Here is a 25,478-nt window from a genome sequence, read left to right as displayed (position 1 = left end):
TGATGAGCTGGAGCCTCCTTGGTGACTCCATCAGAAGAGGGCCCTGGGCATGTGGTGTCTTCACCCTGCCCTTGCTCCAGCCCTGCTCATTTTCCTGTGATCACAGTCCCCGAGAGGCTCTTTAAAAGCGAGCAGTACACAGAATTAAAAGGTTTTGTCCTCAAACCTACATGAAGTTAGTTGTGTGAGTAATTTTACACCTGTAAGCAATATTGCTGATTTCAAAGGGAACTTTTAAGCCTTTCAAGCATATTTTAGACAACTTCTGAGTTTTAGAAATAATTAAAAATATAATTAAAATACAGACTGTTTTGCATATAAAGGACAACTATCACCCAGTGCTTCTGGAACTGCAACGGCTGGTCAGAACCTCTCAGATGTAAGCAAACCACCCCGAAACCAAGAAACCAATAACTTTGGGTGGGGAACCAAGACAGAGATGATTTCAGCCCCAAAGTAGAAAAATTAGAGAAGGCCAAAAAAAACCCCCAAACAAAACAAACCCACCAACCCAACCCCCCCCAACAATAAAAAAGAAAGGACAGCTTTTGCTAAAATGAGATTTGCATTTCATGCAGCTTTTTTTTTTTTTTTTTTTTTTTTTAGCCAGGGCTGCTTTCTCCCCGTGGATGGCATGAGATCCTTCTCCTTGGCAGCATGAGCCATCTGGAGAAGCCTTCTGCTGCCTTTCAGCCCTACGACTGTTTAAATCTCTCAAAATTTCATCTCAAAACAAGTCTTTTTTTTTTTTTTGTTTGGGGGTTTTGGTTTCTTACTCATTGTTCCCACACACACCGCATTTTATTCCCCCTCCCCCCCCCCCCCCCCGCCTTAGCTATGCACCGGGCATTGCAGAATCCATCTCCTCACGCCAGAACCCGCTCGCCGGGGGTTATTCGGAGATAACCGCTCCCCGCAGGATGCCTCGCCGGGAATCGAGCGGCGTTGCCCGCCCCGCACTGCAGGTACAGCCGCGGCCGAGGCGCGGGGAGTCGGGCCGGGGACAACAATGGAGGGCGGCCGGGAAGGACATTGGCGGTGCCGCCGCCTCCTCGGCCAAGTTGGAAGCCGGGGGAGAGTGAGGGGGGGCGGCGACTGCCCCCCCTCACTCTCCCCCGGCTTCCAACTTGGCCGAGGGGCAACAGGGAAAGAGCAGCGAGCGAGTCCCCGCTCGTTGCCAAATAGTGAGCCACAGCAGGCGGGCGGGCGCGGGAGGAGGAGCTCAGGTGTCCCTTCCTGCCACATAGTGCGCCGCCCCTTTCCCCGCCCGCCCGCTCGCCGCGGTGGTGCTGGGGCTCCCGCCGCCGGCGAGGAGGGATGGACTGAAGCACAAAGGCGCGGGCCCGCTGAGGTAACGCTCCCGCGGTGTGGGGAAGAAGCGGAGGGAAGGGGGTGTCCTCGCCTTTCCCGCCGTTGCGGGGCTGTGGCCGAATCGTTGCTGCTGTTGGGGAAGAGGAGCGGGGGGCGGCGGCCGGAGGCCTGGCTGGCTCCCCCCGTTCCCTCAGCCGCCTCACGGCTGTGAGGTTTACGCGGGGCCGTGGCTGCTAGCGGGCTGAGGCGGTGGAGGGAAGGAGGAAGAGAGGGGGGGACTGCGGTCGCCGTGGGGCTAAGGGGGAACTTCTCCGTGGGTATACGCCAGCTCTCCGGCCGGGGGAGATGCTGCAGTGCCGCCTTTCTGCCTCAGCGCCGAGCTGAAAAGGACAGGGCTTTGAATAATGCGCCTCTGCTCGGAAACTCAGCTAATCGAATAAAATCTTGAAAGTAATTATTATAATTATGGACTGTCCTTGGTCCACCGCAAGGCTCTGGAGTCCCTACAAGTCTTAGAAAACTTCCTAAAATTAATTTTCTCTAGCCTTTTTCTATGTTTAATCGTGCACGGCTCCACCTTTGCCGTCGATAATGGTGCGGGGAGCCCAGGAATGCGATTTCCAAGTGCAGGCACACGTATATTCTGGTCACGGCAATGCGTACCTACCGGCGTGACCAGCATCTGCCCTGCGCCGCGGGCTGCTGGGGGATGCGCTGCGGTCCCGCAGCACCCTGTTTTGTTAACAGTTTGGAATTATTTTCATTGTGTGTTTATGTTAGCGAGGAGAAAATTCAGGATCGGTGCCTTGAACTTTAGGCTCCAGAAATAAGGATTACGATGGGCCTTTTGGGTGTTTGTGCCTCAGTTTTGGTCTCACCCCAAGACAGTCTTTGCCTCGCGTTAAAAAGCTTATTTAGGGCTTCAGAGCAGATTTATCAATTGGTGCTCCTCCCAGACTTCAGGGCTGAATGATGTGATTTTAGCAGGGAAGCCTTGGACTGGCTCTGTAAGGAGAGTGGAGCATGCATACCTCAAAAGCAACAGCCGCTGCAGCCGGTCATGAAGGTGGTTTGCTTCTGCTTCTGTCTTCTCAGCGTTGTTACGGTGCAGGCGGGTTGAGGCTGAATCTGCTGGTTGAGGCTGAATCCACCAGTCCTGGACTCGTGTCTGGAGGGTAGTGATGTGATACCAAGCAGAGGAAAAATGTGTAGGATTATGCCTTCTCTGTGTGGTGCCGCTACGTGGAGGAGTTAAGTTTTAAAACAAATAGATAAAATCAATGGCAATGAATATCTGGGCAAAAAATAATTGGCCAAGGGTTATAAAAGCATGACTGTACAAAATTGCTGAATTACTAGTTGTGTGGGAGAAGTTGTTGCTTAAATCAGCTTTGGTACCAGAGGAATGAAGCTAATAAATGTGACCTTAGCCTTTAAGGGAGGGCTTTGGCGAGCCTGGGGCAGCTTCAGGCTGTCTCACCTGCCTCCTGGTCCAGTTGCTGGTGCCTGGAATAAAGCACAGGTGTGGGGGACATGTGGCTGTGTGTGATCTGCTGGGAAGGGCACTGGTGGCTTTGGGGGGAAGCGGTGTGAGCCGGGGCAGTTCTGCCCATGGCCACTTTGGCGGCAGACCTGCTGTGAAAGGCTCCCTTTCGCCGTCCCGCCGGGGTTTGCTGTCACATCTCTTCTACCAGGGAGTTCTCTGGTCCGCACGCCCCGTCACGTAGCTGGCCTGGCTGAAAACTCCTCGCTCGAGCCTCCTTGGTGGCACCCAGTACTTACAGGGAAAGGTGTGAAATCTGGGGATGCTGTGGGCTCTTTGCAGTTATCAGACGAGCTGGTCGATCCTATGTTCAGTAAGGAGTGCATGTGCTCCTCAGGGAAACAAAACGATAATGGCGTGATTAATAGTGTACACCACTTTTAGCTTTAGAAATTTTCCAGTTAACACTTTTAGTGATACAGTATTTTTCAGAAGACATTATTACTTGCATTTAGTTTTTGCTGGGAGAACGTGAAGTCCAAAGCAGGGAGGAAGGGGTGGGGTATTTAGGGGCCGAGTGGTTAATGATCGAGGTTAGTGCACGATGATGGTGATGATTAAGCACATCCTTAATTCTTGACCAATAGATGGAGTGCTGCTACGCCTTAGGATATCTGGGGATTTAATGGTCTCTTGGTTAAATGAGTCGTTATCCTTGACTCTTGCCTGAGGATTGAGACAGCTGACATTTTTATTTAAGGAAATGATGATTTTGGGGTGGTGCATTTAGGCCGTTGTGTACACCATGATCATCTAATCCAAAGAGGAGCTCCAGGTGGTGCCTCTCACACCAGAGGCTTTGCATTGCTTGTAGAGAGGGCGGACTTGAGCAGTCTGGGTGAATGGGGATGTTTCACCGTCAGTCAGCAAGGTGTACCGCAGCTCTTCGGTCGACCCCTTGCTGGTTATGAAACGAGCGTTGGGTGTTTTTGACAGGGCTGGATGAACTGAGCTGGGTTCAGTGCAACTGTGCTGGAACTGTCCCTGTTGCATGTGATGTTAGAGGTGACATTGCACGTGGGACTGCCTGCTTTTGTTCAGCTCAACTTGTTACAGGCCGAATGACCTGGCATAAGATGCCATTTGCTGTTAAAATCATTGGAAATTAACGCGCAAGAGACAAAAAATGAAATATTTTAAGACCAGCAAATGTTAGTTTGTTTCCTTTTGTAAGCGCAATGTTTTACAAATCAAAAACTGAAGTGAAAGAAGGTAGAAGGCTGCTAGTTTTTCCCTTATTAAACTCATTGTTGCTTGTTAAAACTGCAACAAATGTCCTTGCCATGGTGTGGACGGTGTTGGAATGATAATGCTTTAAACAAACAGTTTTAATTTAGGAGAGTAACTTGTGTGACTTTGAGCTGGTGCATAAAATTGCATTTGCTAGCTTTTTTAAACTGGATAATTTTTTGTTTCTTTAAAAATGTCCTGTAACTTTAGCAGCCATATCAACCTCTGGCTATTATTTCCCTTGTAAATCAATTTTGTGTTTTTGTAGTGCTACTGTTTCAAAAACCTAAGTCGGTCATTGTTTTGGTATTGATTTAGAAGAATGCAATCTATATTATTTAATAACATTGCTTCCCGTTACATCACAGCCTTTTTTTTCAAGCTTTGTTCTGAAACGCTGGTTGCTGTATGAGTGATGGTGATGTGGCTTCTGGTAGGGTTCTTGGGGGGGGGGGAGTAGTTGTCTTCTGTGTAGCATTTTTTGGCAGATGAAGATGAATGAAAGCTACTTGACCCCTAGGGAACAAGCAGTAGCTTACTCATTGTATGTTAATATTAGATCTGTTTGCCACAGAGTCTACTCTCCTTCCTATATTAACTTTGAGTCACTTGGCATATGGGGAAATACTTTTGATTCTTTTCCGTGTTCAGGATAACACAAGTCATTGTACATCATCATGAATGAGATTTTGAGATATTTCTTTTAAAGATATCCTAGCAAGTATATGGCTGTTTTATGGATAATTTGTGGTCTGGATTATTAGTTAAGGTAAACCAATTTTAATAAATTTGGTTAGATAAGAAAGCATCTTTAGTTATGGCATGCTCTTAATCTAGACTCTGGAGGAATGAGGAGTGTCACTTCAAAATCATCAGTAAACTGGAAAATGTTTACAAATAAAAGTTGATATTTTCTTCAGATTAATTGAAAAGTTAGTGAAAGAAGGCCTGAGACCTTCAAAACTCAGTTTGAAGATGATGGCTCTGGTTGGGGGTTTTTTGTTGTTTTGTTTTGTTTTTTTTCCCCCTGGATCTTCACAGTTTGGTAAATGTGATATAGGTACCTGTTTAGTTAGGACTCTGGAGTATATTAAATGTAATGTGTGTCTTATGGTAGTAATATCAATTCTGCTTGACAAGGATGCAATCAGCTGGAAGAAAGTGCTAATTAGGGAAATATTATAATAGCTTCATTCATCGTTCTAGTTTCTTGAACTGTTCTGGTCTTGGCTAGGAAGAAATTCTTTTCTTACCTTGTATTGTTTAATGTGTTAAAATCCTATTGGCATCAAAGCAGCAGGTAGTTTTCATGTGAGTTAGCAGGTTGAGGTGAAGATCAGTAAATCGCAAGCTGGTGTGAGAACTCCAGCTTCCTTTGCAGCTTTTCATGTAGTGTTTTCTTGACCTGCAGCAGCTAACAGCTGGTAAATCCATTTTCCCTCATGCAGTCGGTACCTCCTGAAGTTACTTCTCCAGCTGAAGTACGTGGCAATCTTGAATACTGTAGAGTTGATGGCAGCTTACCGCTGTTCTTATTGTCACTGCGCTGCCCTGAACAAGTACCTAGCACAGTGTTGGTGTTAACAGTAGCTGGCTCTTCAGCCAAGAGCTGAACTGTCTGCTGTGTTGGCCAAAGAAGGAGGATTATGTTGAATTTCTTTGAAAGTCTGTGCTTGTTATCGTCCTTAATACCTGTAATAATTGGTCTCAAGAATTTTTTTTAGTTGTTGCATATATTTAATTATTACATGATGTGGGGGTTTTTGTAGAAGACAAGCATTCCTATGCATATCATCCACAGCTATTACACTAAATACGACGTAGTTTAGAGGCCGGTTGGATCCGCATCTTGTGTTTGCAGATGCATAGTAAATGTCTGTTCTGGAAGCAGGGTGACTACCACCCAAACAAGCGTTCCTGTGTATGTCCTTCTGGGTGGTAAATAGACTGCAAAATAGAAAAGCTCGCTTTTTGGGTAAAGCTTGCTTTACTTGTTCTAATACAGTAAAAACAAGACAGGAAAAATATAATTTGAAATATATATATTTTTCCCCTCCTCCAAATGTGGACTGGCTTTTGTTGAAAAAATGCTTTTTTAACAGCTCTGGAAGTCTTGATAGAATGCTGCAGAAGCAATTTAGAATTGAAGTTTGTGTAATTCAGACAAATAATTTCTAGATCAATGAAAATTATAAGTTGGTTGGGTTCAGAGAGATTGCTGATGTTAACGTAAGTTTTCATATAATCCAGTATCGCAGTACTTCCTTAGTAACTCGTATGACGTTTTACTCTTTATGCATTAATATACAAAAAACTCTGTATTTATAAAAAGCATCAGTAAGGCCACAAAGTCAGGTATTTGAAAGCTGGGTAGTGCTTTCCAAAGAGAATATCATGGATTTAAAAATGAAAATTGAACTATAGCATTGGAAAGTATACTATACTGGAGCCCTCGCGTCAGGAAGAGTAGAAGTGTTTTGGCTCAGATGCTTCAGATCTAGCAGACACTTAGCAGAGGCAACCTTCAGCCTAACGTGTGAAAAATTAGGTGAAATTGAAAATAGGATTTTGGGACGGAAACAGCAGACAATACTAGGCAGTGCATCCAGCTCTGTGTAGAACTGAATACAATGACACAAAAGTAGTGACCTCACAAGTACCTTTGTGTTTTCCTGACTCAGATACACAACCATTTTTAGGAGTGCTATTGAATTGCATAACAATTTCTCCAGGTTCCTGGTCAATGCTAAAACAGGAGTTAAACACAATTTAAGCCAGCTCTCTTTTAATAGACCAATTATTGCTACACACCAGATGACCTACCGTATTTGCTGTGCATCCTAAACCACCAAAACCAAACAAAAAACCTTAATTCTTAGAACATACAAACTTTATTTGGAGATTGCATGATATAGTAGCCTGTGGAGGCTTACAACTGAGTATTCTGATTGTTTTCAGTAGTATTATCTGCATTTTCTATAATGCTGCTGAAATTTAGGGTGCAAGAAACTGTGTATGAAATTAACACCTGGCACTCACATGTTAACTGAATACAACTTTAGCCCTTCTGATGTAGTGTTACTGCCATAATAAATGAATAACTAGTCAAATAGATATTTCTGTTACCATGATTACATTGCAGTAGTGCCCAGAACAAGCCCATCATCCTGCTCTTAGTCTTGATTGCATATGAAGCATTGTACTAAATACCCAGTTAAGGAGTAATTGTCTTTAATGTTCACAGTTAATCTGTACAATTTCTGGCTTTCAAGAGCAGCTGTCTTTATATGCCTGTTTATCTAAAAGTATATGAAAAGGCAAAACTCTTCTGGTGACTCAAATTTGTTTTTACCCAGCTGTCAGGGTAGAAAGCAGAAGATGTTCATGGTCTTTAATTCATTTACTAAATGGAAGCTGTTGTCTCTTAAGGCAAACTGTGTATTTTCACGCCAAAGGTTGTGTAATTGTCTTATTCTAAAATTATCGATGTTGTGAAAGAATCTGTGGGTATGTGTTGTTTGGTTGTTTTTTTTTTCTTTTTCCATTCCCATCGATGGACATAATACTGAATACAAATTAGATTTCTTACTGTTGTGCTGATTGTTATGGATTGACTATCCAGAGCTATTTGTCTTTGACGCATAGCTGACTTGGCATTCAAAGGACACGTGCATGTTCTGTGTTAAATGGCTTAAGGACTGGACTGACACAGTTGGAGAGCTTGGCGCATACCTCTGCATGTGCATGATTTGGAACAAAAAACCTCCATCTTCTAAGACAAAGTGTCCAAAGTAGATCGCTCAGTCCAGTTTTCATAAATATTTTTATTGCAAAGTTTTAATCCTGAGCAGCTGAGGAAGAAAAATGAAGTTGTGACACATGCTTTAATAATGTTTTGTAAAGCAAAGTATGCCTGTGACCAGCAAAGCCCTCTTTATATATTTGGCTTGTTCCTTATCAACCTGATCAAAATCATCAGTCTGGTATTGAGCAAAAAATAAGAAATGTGCTGAAGAACTTGCAAATACATTGCAATTTGTGGGTTTTAAAAATAAATAATAAAAAACCCCCAAAACCAGAAACCCAACCCAGTGGTCTGGCAGTCAGGTTCCTCCTCCTTTTTTTTTTTTTTTTCACTCTGTTTCGAACTTTGTTTAAATAGTTTTGCAGCATGCAAAGAGATTGAATACATCTGTGTAGTGCTAGCATGAGTGAGTCTGTAGTCAAAACCAGGTTAGTTTAAAAAAAAAATAAAAAAAATCTTGAAATGAATCCAGGTAGCTTCCTAGTTAAAACATATCAAATAACAGAAAGCATGTGAACTCAAGACAACTCAGTTTAACTATATAAAACGTTTAAGCTGTAAAACGTCAGGAGGGGGTTTTTATAGGTGCCTGGATAATTTGCCCTTAGGTGGCAGAGGGGCAGTGTGTGTTCCCTTTTTACATCAGATGTTTTCCTGTGAGCCAAGCACTTAGGGAAAAACTGAAATACTGCTTCCTCTTTAAATGGTTGTTGCATGCGTGTTATGTGTGTGTTTGCTCAAGCTTAGATGTTTTTAAACAGCAATGTCCCAAATTTTACATGCCCTAAGACAAGTCCTGGCTAATGGCTAGATTTCAAAGATTCATTAGTTCTTCTCAAGCACTGTGCCATTCAAAATGGAAATTTTTGCTGTCTGATCAGCAGACAATGTTCTCTTTCTTGCCATTACCTAACGTGAGTGTTTTATTGCATGTCAGTGCTTCTAATCAAATCGAGTGACTTTTAACGTATTGCCAGGTGGGATCCTCTGTCCTTCAAAATATGTTAAGTCCGAACGTCTCCAATTGCCTGAATCAAGACACTGTCTCTTCAGCGATGGACCCAAAGTGGCCAATGGAGACCGTTAATCTTCTAAACTGGAGAAGTGTCATCCAGCAAGTGCGGTCAGTGCTGTGCTTCGTGAAATCCTTGCTTAGATGTGAAGATTGCCAAATCTCTCCTCAGTTGGCAAACAGATACGACATAACTCTGGGCGAAAGGGAGGGAGAGCTCCGAGTGGAGACGCAGGAGGTAGGAGCGCTCCGCTCCGTAGGCAAGGTGAGCAGGAGCCAGAGCTCACCCAGTGGTTCCGGTGCCAGCAGCTTCGGCTGCCCATCTTTCCCTATTGTTGGAAAAACAGACTGCCTAGCCTGTACGTATCTGCATAGCGATGTGCGTATGGGTAACCCTTTTCAAGAACCTCAGTTGCTATATGGTGCTTGGGTCTGTGAACTGTTTCACAGGAGTTCACATTGTCCCAATGGTTGTGTTAGGAGATCCTGTCTCTCCACTGGAAAAATTCTCTGTTTTCTTGTTGAAAAGGGTTAAAATCGTCTCCTTTAGGGGGAAAAATAGTCAAAAACTTTAAAAAATCTGACGTATTGCTTCCTTTCCTGTTAATATTGGCTAGTATGTTGCATAAGACTGTACTGTATGTACAATGTTGACTAAAAGAATTAGCAAATGGTGGGAGTAAGAATAACAATGCCATATTTATAACCTGGGTTAGCCTTTAACAAGAAGAAATAGCTTGAAGTATACCATGTAACACTAGTGTCTGGCTACTATCAAACATGCTGCAGATATATAGTAACAGGTATTGTGTGCAGTAAATTTATCTTTGTAGTAGAAAATGTTGCTATTCCCAGGGGGTAAGTTGAATTACATTATTACTGAGGCTGAGCTAACAGAGCTTTGCTTATAGTATACATACAGACAAGAGGGTTCTTCAGAGGGGTGACCTTTGCTGTATTTTGGTTTCAGATTTCACAGGGACCTATTTCAAAGTTTTTAGCTTCAGTCCACACCCTGCTGGTAGTTAGCTATAAAAGTCTCTTTGAAGAAAGTTTAAAAAAAAAAAAAAGTCTGCCCTTTATTAAAGTAATAAAGTTAGATAAAGGTCATTTGTTTACTCCTTTTGTAATATACACTGCTGCCACTGTTACTTGTCAATATAACTGATAGGTCAAAGATGAAATTAAAGCTACAGAATTACTGATTACAACGTGCAAATGCATAGTGTAAGTAATTCTTTTTTATGACTCTTCTGTTTATTAGTTAACCTGAAGAATGTGTACTAGCATTTATTTGTGTTGGGGAAACTATTATGGCTGACAAGGCATAAGGTAATGTACTCCTTCCAAGGTTATTCCACCCTCTCTCTCACCAAAAACTTTTTTTGGGTTACTCTCTCTTCAAAAACAATTTAAAGAACCAAATTAAAGCCTTGTAATCCTATTTAAGAACCCAGTCAAATAATAAGTCTGCATGTCACTGTTCCAATAAATATAATCACCTCTTCAATACAGCCACTTCTCTCTAGTACTTTGATTTTCATCTGATTAAAATATTGGGGTTGTACGTTACAACCAAGCTAAAGGGGACATCCTGCTCTTCCCATCTGGCCATGTGATCCTGCCCCAACATCTCTTGGGTAAGCCCTGCTGCTCTCTGAACTTCTGCAATTCACTGCGAATTGCAGCAGAATACTTCCTCTCCCCCCGTCTGCATTAACTCTCTTTATTAAGTGGAATTCACTCAAAAGAGGGTTGAGTGAGCACTAGAGTGAGTGCAAGGTGTTGAAGGCAGCCGTGAGAACCTGTGGGGAAAGGGGGGCGGATAGAGAGATGGGGGACTGTCAGCACTGAGCTTTAGGTTGACTCCAGCCCCTTAATCCTTCGGTGGTGACAGCTCTGCAGGATCCTGCCTGCGGTGCTGGGAGGCAATGCAAAAATGTAAGTGGGAGGTGTTCGTGAGTCGAGCCTTCTGCAAGGGGACTTGTTTGTAGGAAAGTAAGAATGAAAAAGCTGTTTCTCTAGGCTTTGAGATACTATATGGCAGCCACTAGGTTACGAGGTTCCCCCTACCCTCCCAGTACTCTCAAAATCTGAGGGGTCTTTTTTAAAGGGAGGCTATTTGGGATAAATGCAACATTTTGGAGAAACTACGTAGACTTTGAAATTATTTTAATTAAAATCATCTCAGCATGCTGGGCTGAGCTGCTTTTTGACTTGCATGTCATGGACCCATATCGCAGCTCTGTGAGGCTTCCAGTGAGTGACAGTCCTCGCTGGTGTGGAGGTGTTGGGTTCTTGGGGTTGCTTTCTGTAACAGCCTTCCCTTGCCTCCGGAGCCTGCAGTATACATCCACAGCACAAGACGTGCAAGTAAATTTTTTTATTATAAAATAAAAAGGTTTTCACAGTCGAAGAGTGTGTACCATTGCTGCTTTTATGTTTTTGGTTCTATTTCATAGTTACATATAAGAAATGGAGGTTAAGTATTGCCATAGGAAAACTTCATTGTGTGAGGTAGACCACAGTGTCTATGTGTTCAGGAACAGGTAGAACAAATTAGCTCTTTGGTGAGAGGAAAGGATGAGGTTGCGCTTGGTTCTAGTAATGAACTTATGCATATGTTTACAAGACAACTTTATATATAGAGAAGTAAGAATTGCATAGAGTGGAACATATACAAGGAAGTTGTTTAGTATAGTTCAGCCTGTGTCTCAAAATGTTGTGTAACTATAACTTGCAGTCTCTTACATGCATTTGAAAATGGTATTGCCTCTCTTCTCCTTCCATCTAGGTTCTCATCAGTTAAATGCTGTGTAAGAAAACGTAGTGTTGCTACCAACAAATTTGGCAGAAGAATTGTTTTAGAAATGTAATGCTGAGTTTCCAACAGCAGAAAGCTGTTTGCTCTTTTAAGTTGACTGAAATTGTTCCAGTTAGTCTCTGTGCAGGTGGTGAATGATAGAAATTCACAGTGTGAATAGCTGTCCTGTAGATAGCATTTTATGATCTTCAGTCCTGGGTCCTCCTAGCTTCTTCCTGGACCTCTCTCTTTTTCCTTTTTTTCTCTTTTGCTAACTGCAATGAAGCATCATCTTCAAAAGTTTGCATTTTCTTTGCTTGATGTGATATGCAGGCTTCAGTGTAGATACTTAAGGAGTCTTATCAAAGTAATACTGGCTCAGTCAGAGTAAAGATGCTTTAGTTAAATAGACTATGGCTGTGTTTAAAAATAACAGCTCTGGCTGTGTCAGCGCATTGGACGACCTGATACTGACTTCAACAGAAAGAGCTTCTGAAAATTACTTTCCTTGTTGCACGTATCACCTTCAGTGTGAACTTGTTTTCTGTTGGTAGCATTTTGGTGTTAGATGAACCAAAACAGAGCCCCTGAATTTTAGATATGATTAGCCAAATGGCGTCAGAGAGCGCTTTTTGAACTGGGCACCTTTTAAATGCACAAACAGGAGTAGCAGCACTTCTGCTCTTCAGACCATCAAAACAGTGGTGTCTGGGGTTGGGTGCAAACACTGTCCTCATCTAAGCTCAGTAGTTTGGGTTCTCAGCCACTTGATTTCTGTAGGAAAAAGGTGGTGTGAGTACTCTACCAGCCCAGGATCTGTCTGTGTGTGACTGCCATGCTTGCAGTTATGTAGGCTGTTGCTTTCTCGTAATAGTAAAGCATGTGGAGGAGCATGCAATTGTCTCATCTCACCCCAGCCTTGGTTTGGCTCTGACTTCTGCTGCCTTTCTGAAGACTCATTTCAAGCACTGGTATTCTTAAAAAGTCTTGGTTAGTGAGATACAGACCATATGCAAAAAAACCCAACTTTTTTAAAATATGATGTATATCTGATGTTTTTTCTGTTTTTTTACAGTTCTTGTTCTGTGTGGGTTTTCTGTCCTCTTTTGTTTCTTGGCAAGGAAGGTAGTATTACATTCTTGTACCAAGAGGAAGGGTATTAAGCTTACTTATAAAAAGAAGATTTATTATCAAATGTAGTTTTTCATTTTGTCCATCGGAATTTTTTTTTTAAACTCTAACCATACCCAGATTACTGGCTTCATTCATATGGTCATTGTATCAAGTTTGGATGCTGTCTTTGTTAAATTATGGCTCCTGAGGGTTTTCTGTTACAGAGGTTTCTTCAGTTAGGGGAAATGAGGGTATAATAAAGAGGATCCAAGGACCGGACATAATGATTCTGTATAATTGAAACAAACAATGCCAGATTTGGCTGATGTTGGATTTTCCATCAGATTTTTTTATTGGCGTTTGTTCATTTTGCTTTAAGCAGAATTTAAAATTGAGGCAGCTCAAGTGTCTGAAATAATCAAAAGACCAATAGCAGACGACTTGGGCAATACTTTTAATCGCTGTATCCTATCTTCATGCATTTATCCTGAATTCTGGCTTACTCAGGAAGTCCCCTTGATTCAAATGCCATTAGAGCAGTAAATTCAACAGGAGGCAGCCAGATTCACTGAAAGGACTATAACTGAAGCAAATATAATAGACCTGGCTGTGCCTGAGGTTCCTGAAACCTTCTTCCAAGCGTTCAGCTTGTGCTCCGTGAGAAGCAGTGCTGCTTTCTGGCACGGTGAGTACCTGACCTTCCTTAGTGCTACCTCTGATTTGCTGCAACTGTCTGCTAGCTGTGAATGGTATCTCTTGTCTTCTACTACAGTTATTAAATTTTATTAATTGTAATATGCTAAAGTAGGGATAGAATCATCAAAACGTACTTCAGGATGCAAGCAAATTTGCTGAGAGGTTCTATAAATAAATGACTCTGCCTCTCAGCCAGAAATACAGTGTGAAGCAAGAAGGCAGAGTATGCCAGTGGTTTTCTCTCTCTGACGCTGAGCACTGCCAGAAGACGAATGAAGCTGAATTCATTTCTCACTGCCTCTGCTATGCCAGAACATTGATCTTTCAGGGTAGAGAGTGTGCGGTACTGCAATTTTCTGCAGATACCTCTCAAGGAGAGAGGAGGAGGAAGAAAAACGTACTACTAGCTTTGACATTTACAAACTAATAGATACAACAGTAAAGCTGCTGGAGTCAAACTGTAGCCAACATTTTAATGTCCTTTTGAATTCGTTCAGAATGTTTTGGGGGTATTTCCCCCCTCTTGTTGTTTTCAATAACTTCTGTGTCCCTGCACATTGGTGAAATTGGGTACAATGATTGAATTGTACCCCGTACACAAAACTGTTTCCTCTCCTCATCTATTTCTGTACGTGCTCTTCAACATACCTTATCCACTTCCATATTCATAGAAATCTAGGAGAGACTTTCTTAATGTTCTTTGTCTTATTCAGGCTTAACTGCATAACTTTAACTCCTTTTCTATTCTTACTTACTACCCACATTAAAAGCTACTCTCTCTCTGCTAAAAATGAAAGCCCTTACAGTGGCTAATAGTGTAGCACTTTGGAAGATGAAAACTGAATTCCTCATGGAGCAAAAAGCTGTATGTGATTTGAGATTAGCACTTGCAGTGCATTAGCACTGTGCCTTATAGTCAAATTTAATGAACACAGTATTTTTAGTCTCTTTTTGCACCATAATATGCATGTGGTACAATAGGATTCTGCTTGATGAAAAAAGAAAGCTGGCAGAAGGGGTAAAACTACGTATTGCCCCGAGGATAAACTTTTGGAAATATTTCTGTGGATTACAGCAACGGTTATTATGTAAGAAAGAAATTTGCCCTAAAGTGCCTAAATTATTAAAGCATTTGTAAAAGCAGAATTTGTCTGTCTAGAAATTTATTGCAATGTCCACTTCTGACCAGAGGCAAGACAAGTACAGATGCGCTGTAAAACTGTAGTCATCTATAGGAGTCCATGGAGTTTGAGGGTTGCAAGGTTGTGTAACTTGGTGGGAAAAACAAAAGTTACAGCTGACAGTGTCAGATTATTTATCTTCCAGTTGTGTGAAATTAAGTTTCCTGAGATGACTGGGTGACAGTATTTAGTGTATGAGGATCTGATCTTCTAGTTGTTTGTTTTTTGTGGTAAACCGAACTAGCACAGATCTGGCTGAAAGTGTGCAATTGTGCTGCTTTCTGATTAGACCACTCTCTTTAGCGTATTCGATAGATTGGTGTGGAGGGTGTGTTTATAAAAGGAGAACTGTCTTGGTTGTGAGATGCAGTGATTTCCTTGGAGTGTCTCATGGGGAGGAGTTTGCACTGGACTCGGATCCACAGCTACTGAGACTTTGTCTTGAGCCACAGCATCTTTCTTTGGCTCAGCCCGTGAGGGAGAGGAAAGGCAGGAGGTATTCACACCACTCAGCTTGGCCAGTTGAGGCTCTCCCCTTAATCACATTCCTGCTTTGAATTGCTTTTTGAAGAGCGCTCTATGGATGCCGGAAGCCTTGAAACAAGGCAAATCTAACTCAGGCTTGGCTGGCTAATTAAGGTGCCCTGGTAGAGTAGTGCAAATAGCACACTTAGGTTATTAGGCCTGCATACGAATTCCATGTACAGTGGGGCCTGGATCTGTGGGTCCTTTCTGCTCTGTGCAGATAACACCTGGACAACAATTCTCTGTTTTGTTCTCAGCTCATTATTCAGATTGCTGTCATATTTAAATATCCTGTCTGCATATTGGCTTAACCTCTGGAAAGATTTGGGCTGTGAGATTATTATTTTTTTCCTAAACTTTTTAATACAAATGTAAATACTGCAGTATGTTATCTTTCTCCTTTTAAGATATTTTATCCCATACTGATGCGACAGCTGCTGGTGTTCACCCTTTCTGAGGAAATAGTTGGCACCTACTAAATGAATGAAGGTCTTGCCATTGATTTATTAATGTGTCCAGAAACCACCTGTATGTTTTGTGTTCTCAAGCAGTTCAATTTGTTTGTCTTCCTTCTTAAGTAAATAAACAGATGAACGCACATCCTCATTTGTTTCTCCTCTTCAGAATCAGTCAAATCAGAATATTCTCAAATTTGAGTTTCTTTTCTGTTTGAAGAAAAAGCTTTGCTAGCAAGGCTTCTGTTACAAATAGTAGGTAAGTGCACCAACCCAGCAGGGGTCTTCTTTTTAAGTAAGGCTGTAGCAGTTCGGATGTAATTTTTAGGCATGGCACAGATAAAGAGTGCATGTGGGCAGAGCTGCTCACCTGCATCATCCACCCTAACTGAAGTTGCTGGAAGCGCTTGGGTGAGAACATGGTTGAGCCTCAGCGCTCGGACATTCCAGCAGCCTCTTTTGCTGAAATAACCTTTTCCTTGTGGAGCAGAAAGAAGTGTTTTGCTCACCTCTAGGCTCAGGTTGCCTTGTTTATCTGTCCTCGCCAAAGTTTCCTCTCTGAACAAGCTGTTAGTTCTAACCACACTTTAAATCAATCTGATTCCACCACTAAAGACAGTGTTTATACGACTCTCTCTCTCTCTATATATATATTTAATCCTGTTGAAAATTATGCTCAATTCAGATGTAATGAATGTTCAAAGTTCTTGTTAAAGGTCGCTTGGAACATGTTAAATAGTTGTGAAAGAATCCAGTTGTCTGATCTTCCCGCCTTTAGAAGCGAGTACAGTTACATACCTGTTGATTTGGAAATTGGCTGGTCATGAGAGGGTTTTAAAATTGAAGCTCCTTTCACGTTATCTGACACTATTTCTTAGGTGAAAATAGGACTTTTCCCTGCTTTGATTTTATTCTTCAACTTTTTCATCATTTCCTATGACCTTTTTAATACCTTGCTTGGAAAAGATGATAATTTAGATTAATCAAGTATCTGAGCTTTACCAGTAAATGTAGGTGCGATGTCCCCTGGAAGAGTTAGTTAGTCCTATCTTTCAAAGGTCCTACCAAAAGATAATCTGATGAAGGGGGTTGTTTTCTTTTCAACTGTTGATTTTAAGTGATGTCACTGGTAGTTAACTAACCTAGCCTCAAGTACTTTAAATAAATTTAAATTAATATGTTGCCAAAGCAATAACCTCAATAACCATGAATGATTTGGGGTTTTTAATAATCTAGATTTATATGAACATGAATGTAGAGTGAGACTAAAATGATTACATAGGGAAAGAATTTTTCTTAAACATGGGATTCTCTATTCATATGAATATGAACTTGTCTGGTCTAGTTCAGGAGTGTGCTTGTTAAGACGACTGTTCCTCAAATATCACCATATCAAATATGGTGAAAGTCTTCTGGGTTTAGATGTGGAATGATGCAGTCTTTTCTGTGGTGTTTCTATCCTGTTTTGAAAAGTTTGAGTTTGAAGAAAACTTTCTTTTTATAAATCAGCAAGCGTGAAAGAACCAAGTTCGTTCTTAGACTTTTCTAATGTTGAATTTAAAACTTACTTGTTATTTCTATTCATTTTGTTGATTGATCGGGGTTTTATCAGAATTAAATTACGTTTTATGTTCTAAGCAATGCTAGAGCACAACAATAAAATCTTTATCGTATATTTGAGTTATCTTACTGAGATCTCTATAAATTGGTAAGAGATTTTAAAGATGTCATTAGTGATCAAAAACTTGATCAGTTGATTTTATAAATATTTTTTTAAACTAAAAATAATTAATTAAAGTGTCTTAAATTTTTCCACTCTTGCAAGTAGAGTTGTTGTAACTATTTTTGTACTTTGAAAATCAAATTACAAGTCAGGTGCAGTCCTAGGTAAGCATTGTTTGTAGTAAAGAAGCTCTGTCTAGACTTAGTTCTAACCTGCAATGTTGCCTTCTCACAGCTGGTATAGCAATGAGCAGCTACAAAGAAGTGTTTCCTCAGTAACTTGTTCAGCTCTTTTTTGGTAAGGGTATGCTTGAATAATTTTTGTGGTGGAAGTGAGAGAGGGGTGGGTGTAACTTTTTTAGTTCCAGGAAGTGGTTTTTTTTGTGAGTTAAGAGACTTAGAGAAAACATAGAAGATGAGTGAAATGATTATACATAGAGAGAATTTTTCCTTAAACATTGGGTTCAAGATGTGGGCCACATCTGTAATCATGTTTTTAGAAATGAGTCCATATTAAATCTATTCTCTGCCAACAGCATCTGGTTGCACTTTATGTATGTGTTTTCTTTCATAAAGAAAGCAAACCATATGACATAACCCCAGTCAGATAAAAGTGATTGTTTATAATACTTTGTTTATTTATATAGCACCGCAAGATGAAATAACGTCTTCATCTGAAAAACCTTACAGCAGATTACAAAGGTGAGCAGATGACATCTGCATTTCCATATGGCCTGGTCTGGGGTACTGTGTAGTGTGGTTAATAAGCCCTGCTTAAAGGGATATAAAATTAGTAGCTGAATTGCTAATCGAGTGGGGGCTAATAATTCCAGGTGCCCTCACGGGTAGTGTCCCGCATCCTGCAGTGGCCCTGAGATGCTGGTAGCGCTCCTGAAGCGTTGTGTGGGGTCAGAAAGAGCACTACTGAGCAGTGACAAACCCCGACAGATGCAGTGCCTTTTAGGACTAGTAGCAAAGCCCTGGTACTGCTCACTGCTGTTTGGGAGCCGTGATTTGCTTTTAATAAAATAGACGGCACAGTAGTCATTCGCATGAATTGTTCAGGCTAATTTCAGCAACTTGATCTTAATTACGCTCTTAAAATGGCTTCTTCGTGTACAACGCAAGGTCTCTCTGTAGGGCTTTTGAAGACGTGCAGCCTGGACTCACCCTTTGGGTGCCACTTGGGAAATGGCCGAAAGATAAGAATTGGAAATACCTTGCGAACATCAGAGGCGTGATTTCCTGTAACATAAAGAGTATTGGGCTGTGATGCCCTCAGAGCAGGGGGAGCTACACAGTGGCTGTTGTAATCCTAAACAACAGATCTCTTCAGCACGTGCCCACCAGAGTATTTAAGGGTGTCAGCCGTGTCTTTCTCACACAAAAGTTGGGCCACCTGCAAGTGTGGGAAAAGCCGTAGATAAAGCAGTGTTTAATCGAGCATGTATGGTACTGTACTTCTCATTTTGAGGTATTTGGAAGGAGCGATTTCCATACAGGCCAGCGGACAGTTATTTCAGAAAGAGCTTTTTGTGTCAAAAACTCGATGGGAGCTTTTATGGCCTGCAAGACCTTATGTGTCAGTGAGGGGCATACTTATGTATGGTTTATTTCTTCCCTTAATGTGCACAAGGAAAGGATGTTTTGACAATTTGTATCTAGATAAAATAACCTCATGTGGTTAATGGTCTCATCTGAGACCCAGGGTGTCTTTCATTTTGGGTTTTTTTAGTTAATTATTCATACATTAAAGTTGCTTAGAGTATGCAGTATTCAATAAGTAATACTTTATTTGACTCTTTCCATTTCAACTGATTAACTTATGTGTTAACAACATAACTTTTTTTGACTCAGCCATGATAATAGCAGTGGTTTAGAACAGATTTTTGTTGCAATACCAGAACAAAACAGGAATTTAAATACTGTGGCTGTCAGGCCTTTTAAAATTAGTCATCCTAATTAACAGAGCTAAACATCTTAATGTAATTAACAGAATACCTATTACCTTTTTAGCTGCTAGGCTAAAAGGTTTTTAGCTGAGTACAAGCTTTTGCTGTGCATGATGACCCTTTAAAGGCTTTTGGGACTCGATCCAGCTGGCAGCTTGGCATTGCTGAACAGATGTGGCTGCTCTCTGGAGAGCTGATCTGTACTGCTAGCTTTATTAATTCCTGACATTCATATTGATCTGTGGGTCCAAACAAAAGTAAAGAGTCTCATGTGGAAGTGGCATAACGTGTAAGTTCCTGCTGGTCTCTTCCTGATATGTTCAGGATATATTTTCGTAGGTCTAATATTAGTCTTAGCAGCTCTTATTCGTTGTTTGTACATGTGCGTGTTTTACTGTTTCTTGGCTTCGTGTTCTGTTCTTGGTGATTCATAGAGCATCAAAATGCACAGAAATTATGTTCTCAGCACTTTGGAAGACCTCTCCAGATAATTCTGAACACTGCTTGTTCACGGGAAGCAAGTGGGCGTGCTGGAGGAGCATTCAAGTTTCCTGAAAGTGCTCATGATTGCTGAGGAACTGCTTTGCACTTCTTTTCTGAGAAGAGAGTTCTTCACTTCTTACAAATATTATTTAATAATTAAAATCTTGAGGTTAGGAAGAAGTACATTTTCCTGTAATAAAGACAAATGGTGTTGAAAAAGCAATTGAAAATTTGTGGTGATGTACTGGAGTTTGATTTCTCCTGGAATCTAATTTATATCAGCAAAAGCTGAGCTGTAGTAAGTTGGGATTAGTATGCCTAAACTTGAATCACAAGTGAAAGATTTTTTTTTTTTTCTTAGGCTGGAGAGAGTTATAGTCAGATGTTCTGTGTATGGGGGAAGTCTTTGTGGGCCACCCATTGATGTAGTATTGTCAAAGTACTAAACTGAAGATTTTTTTTTTTTTAATGCTTATCAAATTTAAGAGGAAACTCAAAATGGTTTAGGAGTTTATGAACAAGAACAGTATGACCAGAAGTTGGCATGTTGGAGACACCGATCACAGGCAGTTGCAGATGGTGTTCTGAAGGTTCAGTGGAGGATGCAAGTGGGCTATGAATTTCCCTCTTCAACCACACTCTGGCACAAACCAACATGCGAATTACTGCAACAGAGGTGCTGCATTAATGCATGATACTGACCTTATCCCAAGAAACAAACAGCACTAGCTGATTTCTGATATAATTCAGGAAAAACATTTATTTAAATGCTTACTGAAAACAGATGTCTAGGAGGTTTTTGTGGGCATGTTAAAGTCTTTAAAAAAGCTAAAAAAAAAAAATAAAAATCCTGAACTGTAATTATGATAGCTATTGTTTATACCTTTCCAGTCCTTGGTCTCTGAGGGTGTGCTTTGATAATTTCTCTAAGGGAAGCACTTGCTGGTCAGAAAGTGGATTCAGATTGAGACCACCCAATAGTCACTGAATCCAGTCATGGCAATATGTATGTTTTCATTTAGTATAAACATTTTGAACTTAATGACTTCCTGTTTCTAAAGGATGAGAACAATCTTGCTTAAAAAAAGGAAGAGGGGGAATATTAAAACAGGAAACTTGAGAACATGACTGCACTTTGCTAGTAAGCCTATAGGTTGATGCAAACTCAGGAGAAAGTTCATGAGATGTTACAATGTTACAATTTGCAATTCCTAAGGTGTTTGTTAAGCAGTTAGGGTTGTTTTTATACAAAGACCCGAACTTGTACATTTTGCCAAACAGAGATGAAGCAAGCAACAGGAGCAAATGAGGAAGGAGCAGATGGCCAGGAAGACAGTGAGGCCAGAATATGGATAGTGTGTTGCGTAGAGACTTGACTTAATAAAATGTTACGCTGGATAGGATTTCTGTTTAAGTAGGTAACAAGCCTCTGTTTACATTTCCAAACCCAATCTCAATAGGCAAATAGTACTATAAAGGAGTAAAAACAAAAGCTTAGATAAAACCTCAAGATTAGACTTGAATCATTAAAACATTCAACAGTTGGACTCAAGTTGAAGATGTCAATTAATTCTATTCTACTTTTGCTCTGTTTTGTAACTGAATTTTTTGTACAAGTTCTCAAGCAGCATATAAAAATGACTGTTTGTTTTGTTTCTTGAGTTTAGCAATTTTAGCAGTGGAAGCAAGTGAGCTGCAAAGATCAGTGAGGGCTTGTGTAAATTGCCTGAGGTGCGCGTACTCAGGAACTCTTACGCTTCTGTAGTGCTGTTTTATTTTAGACCTGGACTTGGATTGATTCTGCTGGCCTTCAATATATGTGCAGTCTTGCATCACCACTTTATGTGGCGCTCTGTTTGATCAGTGCATGTTTTCTTCCCTTTCTTAAGTGATTTTTGTTGAAGGGATCAAAGTGTATACAATAAATGTCCTTAGCCAAAGTTGAGAATCTTGTTAGAAAGGTGGCTACTGAGAGGTGAGGAGGGGGGTGGCATGGTTTGATTTAACTTTGCAAGAGCTGGGAGAAGGGAATCAAAACCAACTGATGTCTCATCCTTCCTTTCTTGCAGGAGGAACTTAAAAAACTGAATAGCATCCTTTTTGTACAGTAGTAATTTACCCTTGTACTGTTCTAACTGTACAATTGAGTATCATTTCAACTTATGGTTTTGAAGGAAGATAAACAATCCTCTCCCAAAAGGGCTTTGCTAGAAGTGTGCTGGAGGATCCTGTGGAAGTGAGTCAGTTTGACTAAGTTGCAAATGATGTTTTGCATCAAGTGGAAAAGGGAAAAAATTTGATTGTTGAAGGGGAAAGAAAGGTTAACTGCTCATGTTCTTATACCCTGATAACTTCTATTTTTGAGAATGCTTGACCTGTGTTAAATTGCAATGTTCTTGCTGATTTGAAGTTAGGATTATCGGATTTGGAGAATAATACATGTATTGTGAAATGAAGTCTCTTCCCAAGTCAAAATGTAAGAATTTCCTTTTGCTTGTGATGGCAAAATAAGCTAAACTAATTGAGCAATCTTCTGAAGCTCTGCACGGTCTAGGCATTCATCAAAGTAGGGATTTGTCTCCTGAAGGTTAGTAAATTTGGGTATTTTTCTTGTTTACATTTTCTGTAAACTGACTCATAATATTACATATAGTTTTAACGGTCCTGTTTGTGGGTGTGTTGGGTGTTTTTTCTCTTTTCCCATTTGGAACGCTGGAATCTCTATGGTGAATGACAAACAAGGATTGCATCAGTAAACTTTGCTATAGTAGATATTGCAGCAGTATCTGACAGGATCTGTCATTTATTTTCTCAATGCGGTGATCCAACCAGGCAAAACTGTGCAGCAGCAGTATTTTCACTGGACTGACCCTGAAATCTATTCCAATTATCTGTCATTTAAGAAGCTGTGCATTTATTTTCCTATATTGTTATTTTATAGATTTTCTTCATACCTTAAAACTAGTATAATCTCAATGTGAAATTTAGTATCTTGTGGTTTACCTGTACGTGGCAAAATGTTGAAGAAAGCAAAGCCAGGGAGGGGGGGAGGAAGGCAAAGACTGCTGTGCCATAGAGCAGATAGACATTCTTGTTGCATTTATACCTGAAATAGCTGCTGTCATCATGTAGCCACTGAAATTCCTTATTTGCTCTCTTTCAACTGATAGCCTAAATTTCTTGAGTTGTAGAATTGTCTAATTAAAAGCCTAATCTCCCCGTAATAGCATTATCTTGAAATGTGTTTTAACACGTGCTGAAATTTGGCTTTATAGCATGGGCAGTGAGTGGTATAAGGAATTTCTCTTGTACCAGGCATGAAGAGAACGGCAGCAGCTCCTGCTGCCTCCCTGACATATCTGACCTGGACTTTCTCATCTACTTCTACCTGTTCAGTTTTAGCCCTTCCTTTCATATGGTTTGCTTGCAGTGTAAGAAAGTGTAAAATGAAGAAAATTCTACCTGCTAAACATGCCTGGAGTGCATGTCAGGGACTCATTTCCATGGCAGGCGTTAGGAGGTTGGTTAGTTACTTGCTGTGGCTATGCCTTTCTTCTTCTCTCCGAAGCAGTAAATGCCCCACGACCCTCCCCCGCCCCAGGAATTTTCGAGTACAGCCTTCCTTTATGGGCATTTTGAATACAAAAACAATCATGCTTTGCTTGAATGACAGTGATGTGGTAAACAGAGTATTGTCGCTTCTAGTGTTTTTAGCAGGGCAATAAGCGGCAGCATTTTTCTGCTTGGGGAAATATGATTATTCATCTCTATTGGAATATCTTATAGGGTACGTATTGTAAGGAAAGTCTTTGAAATTAAACAGGAAAAAAATGCTAAATATATATATCCCATTGAATACAGAATGGTATCTTAAGCATGTTCTTGCCAAAGATGAGATCAAAGTTATTTGACTTTTCCACATTGTGTTTACAGCTAAAACCATCATTCTGATTTGCATTCAGAGTGATGCATGTGACAGGCCATTATCTGGATTATTCAATGTGTATAATTAGGCATTTACTTTCTTTCTCTTTCAGAGTATCTGTGCAGGGCTTTAAAAATTTGAAGTAATAATGATCTGTGCACTTTCATACAGCATTTGCATAATTAATTTGGGAGGTTGATCAGAAGGATTTATTTTGAAGCTTTTGTGCCTAAAATAGGTTCCATTGATTTATAGATAGAGATGGGTATTGACGTGCAGTCTGCAGTGGAATAGCATAGTGAAACAATATCCTGGCCTATGGTAATGTATTTGGGATTTCAGGCCTGGGCTGTTACCTCTGGGCTGCTGGCCTTCAGGCAAACGCTTGTGGAAGTAAGTTAACACTGGTATTTCAAGGTGCATTGGCATTTTCCTTTTGAAAAGTCGACAACTGTGCAAAAAGAATTGTCCCTGTCCTAACCAGCGCAGCAGGTATGCAAACCAAGGAGCATTCTGTCTCAAGTTGGAGTTAGCCTCACTCTAACACCTGTATTGAAACTGCTTTAGAGAGATTTTATTTTTATTGAACAGAAAGGAGACACAGATTTGTTTTGAAATGTGAATTTAAGATAACTATTTTCTCTTTAAAACCCTGTGTGTACCCAGAGAGAAGCTTGCTGTGTTGTGAGAATGATGGATAACAAGACTTGTTTTGCCTCTTGCAGACAGAAATGTGCATTGAACCTCCATGGCTAAGCAGTGGGTTACATGGCTGGTTGGTAGAAGGAATGTTTCATTTCAAAGTTTCGGAAGTGCACCACGTACTTCTGAAGTTTTAAAACAGAATTCTTTGGAGAATTTATTTTGGCCTGGAGAAACCAATCTTGTGGAGTTCCCTGGTGTAGTTGCCCTTTGGGTCTGTCTGCGTCCTGAGTGCGATCCCTGCACGTGAGGCACAGCAGTGGCTAGGGAGAGCATCCGAAGCAGCACTGTGCCATCAGCCCCGCTGGTGGGAGGGCTCGAGGGGACCCTCTCCACTGTCCATTGGACTCATCGTGGCAGGGAAACCCGCTTGGAGTTCGTGGTGTGGAAACGCCTCCTGAAAATCAACACCTTTTACCTGGACCCCTTTGAGTTCTTGGAAAAAAAAAAAAGAAATATTTGCTGCCTCACTGATTAAAAATTTGTTTTCCCTCTGAAAGAGGAGCCACAAGATGTGGGCAGAGTTTGTGTTTTTTTTTTTTTTTTAAAGTCATAGAGGAACTGCAGCACGCATGAACGAGCAGACTATATAAAGTACCAACTGTAGTGCAGGTTATTTTTAGTGTCTCTCTCTGCACTGTTGTTGAGAGGAGCAGGCTGGTACTGGCAGTGAGTGGGTGTGCATCCTTCTTACACCTCTGTGCTCTCCCTCCTCAAATAGACGGGTGTGCCTCGCCAGTGAGGTTGCTAGTGAAATCACTGGTTCAGGATGCTCAAGATTCAATTCCTTAATCTGTTTGGAGGGATTTTGCTTCGTACACCTTCCACAGCTGATGCTGCGTTTGCTACAGAAGCAACACAAACCCAGGAACTTTGTTCCCTCAGATTCTGCTCTGTTTCCTTATAAACTAAATTAGTACCATAGCTCTGGACTGAGAATCAAGTCGCTTCACGTTCTCTGTGTTAGAAACATGTAAAATCAAATAGATGCGCACTAAGTGCAAATATATTGGTTCTCAC

At 40.9% G+C, this 25,478-nt stretch overlaps 1 protein-coding gene across 8 annotated transcripts in view; it reads left to right on the top strand.

Annotated features, from left to right (window-relative positions):
• Nucleotides 1-853: 853 nt before the first annotated feature.
• Nucleotides 854-25,478, top strand: part of ADD3 (adducin 3) — a 101,251-nt gene continuing 76,626 nt past the window's right edge. For 2 of the 8 annotated variants that reach the window (XM_054831755.1, XM_054831745.1), the window contains exon 1: nucleotides 1,240-1,351. The gene's annotated coding sequence lies outside the window, so the exon portion shown is untranslated. Of the gene's footprint in view, nucleotides 966-1,239; nucleotides 1,352-25,478 lie in introns of those variants that run through there. The other 6 variants (XM_054831752.1, XM_054831750.1, XM_054831747.1 and 3 more) reach the window with 5 other exon arrangements.

This window comes from Grus americana, chromosome 7, assembly GCF_028858705.1.
Source record: "Grus americana isolate bGruAme1 chromosome 7, bGruAme1.mat, whole genome shotgun sequence".
Classification (NCBI taxonomy): domain Eukaryota; kingdom Metazoa; phylum Chordata; class Aves; order Gruiformes; family Gruidae; genus Grus; species Grus americana.
Note: the sequence above shows the minus strand (reverse complement) of the source record. Positions and strands in the feature narration are given on the sequence as shown.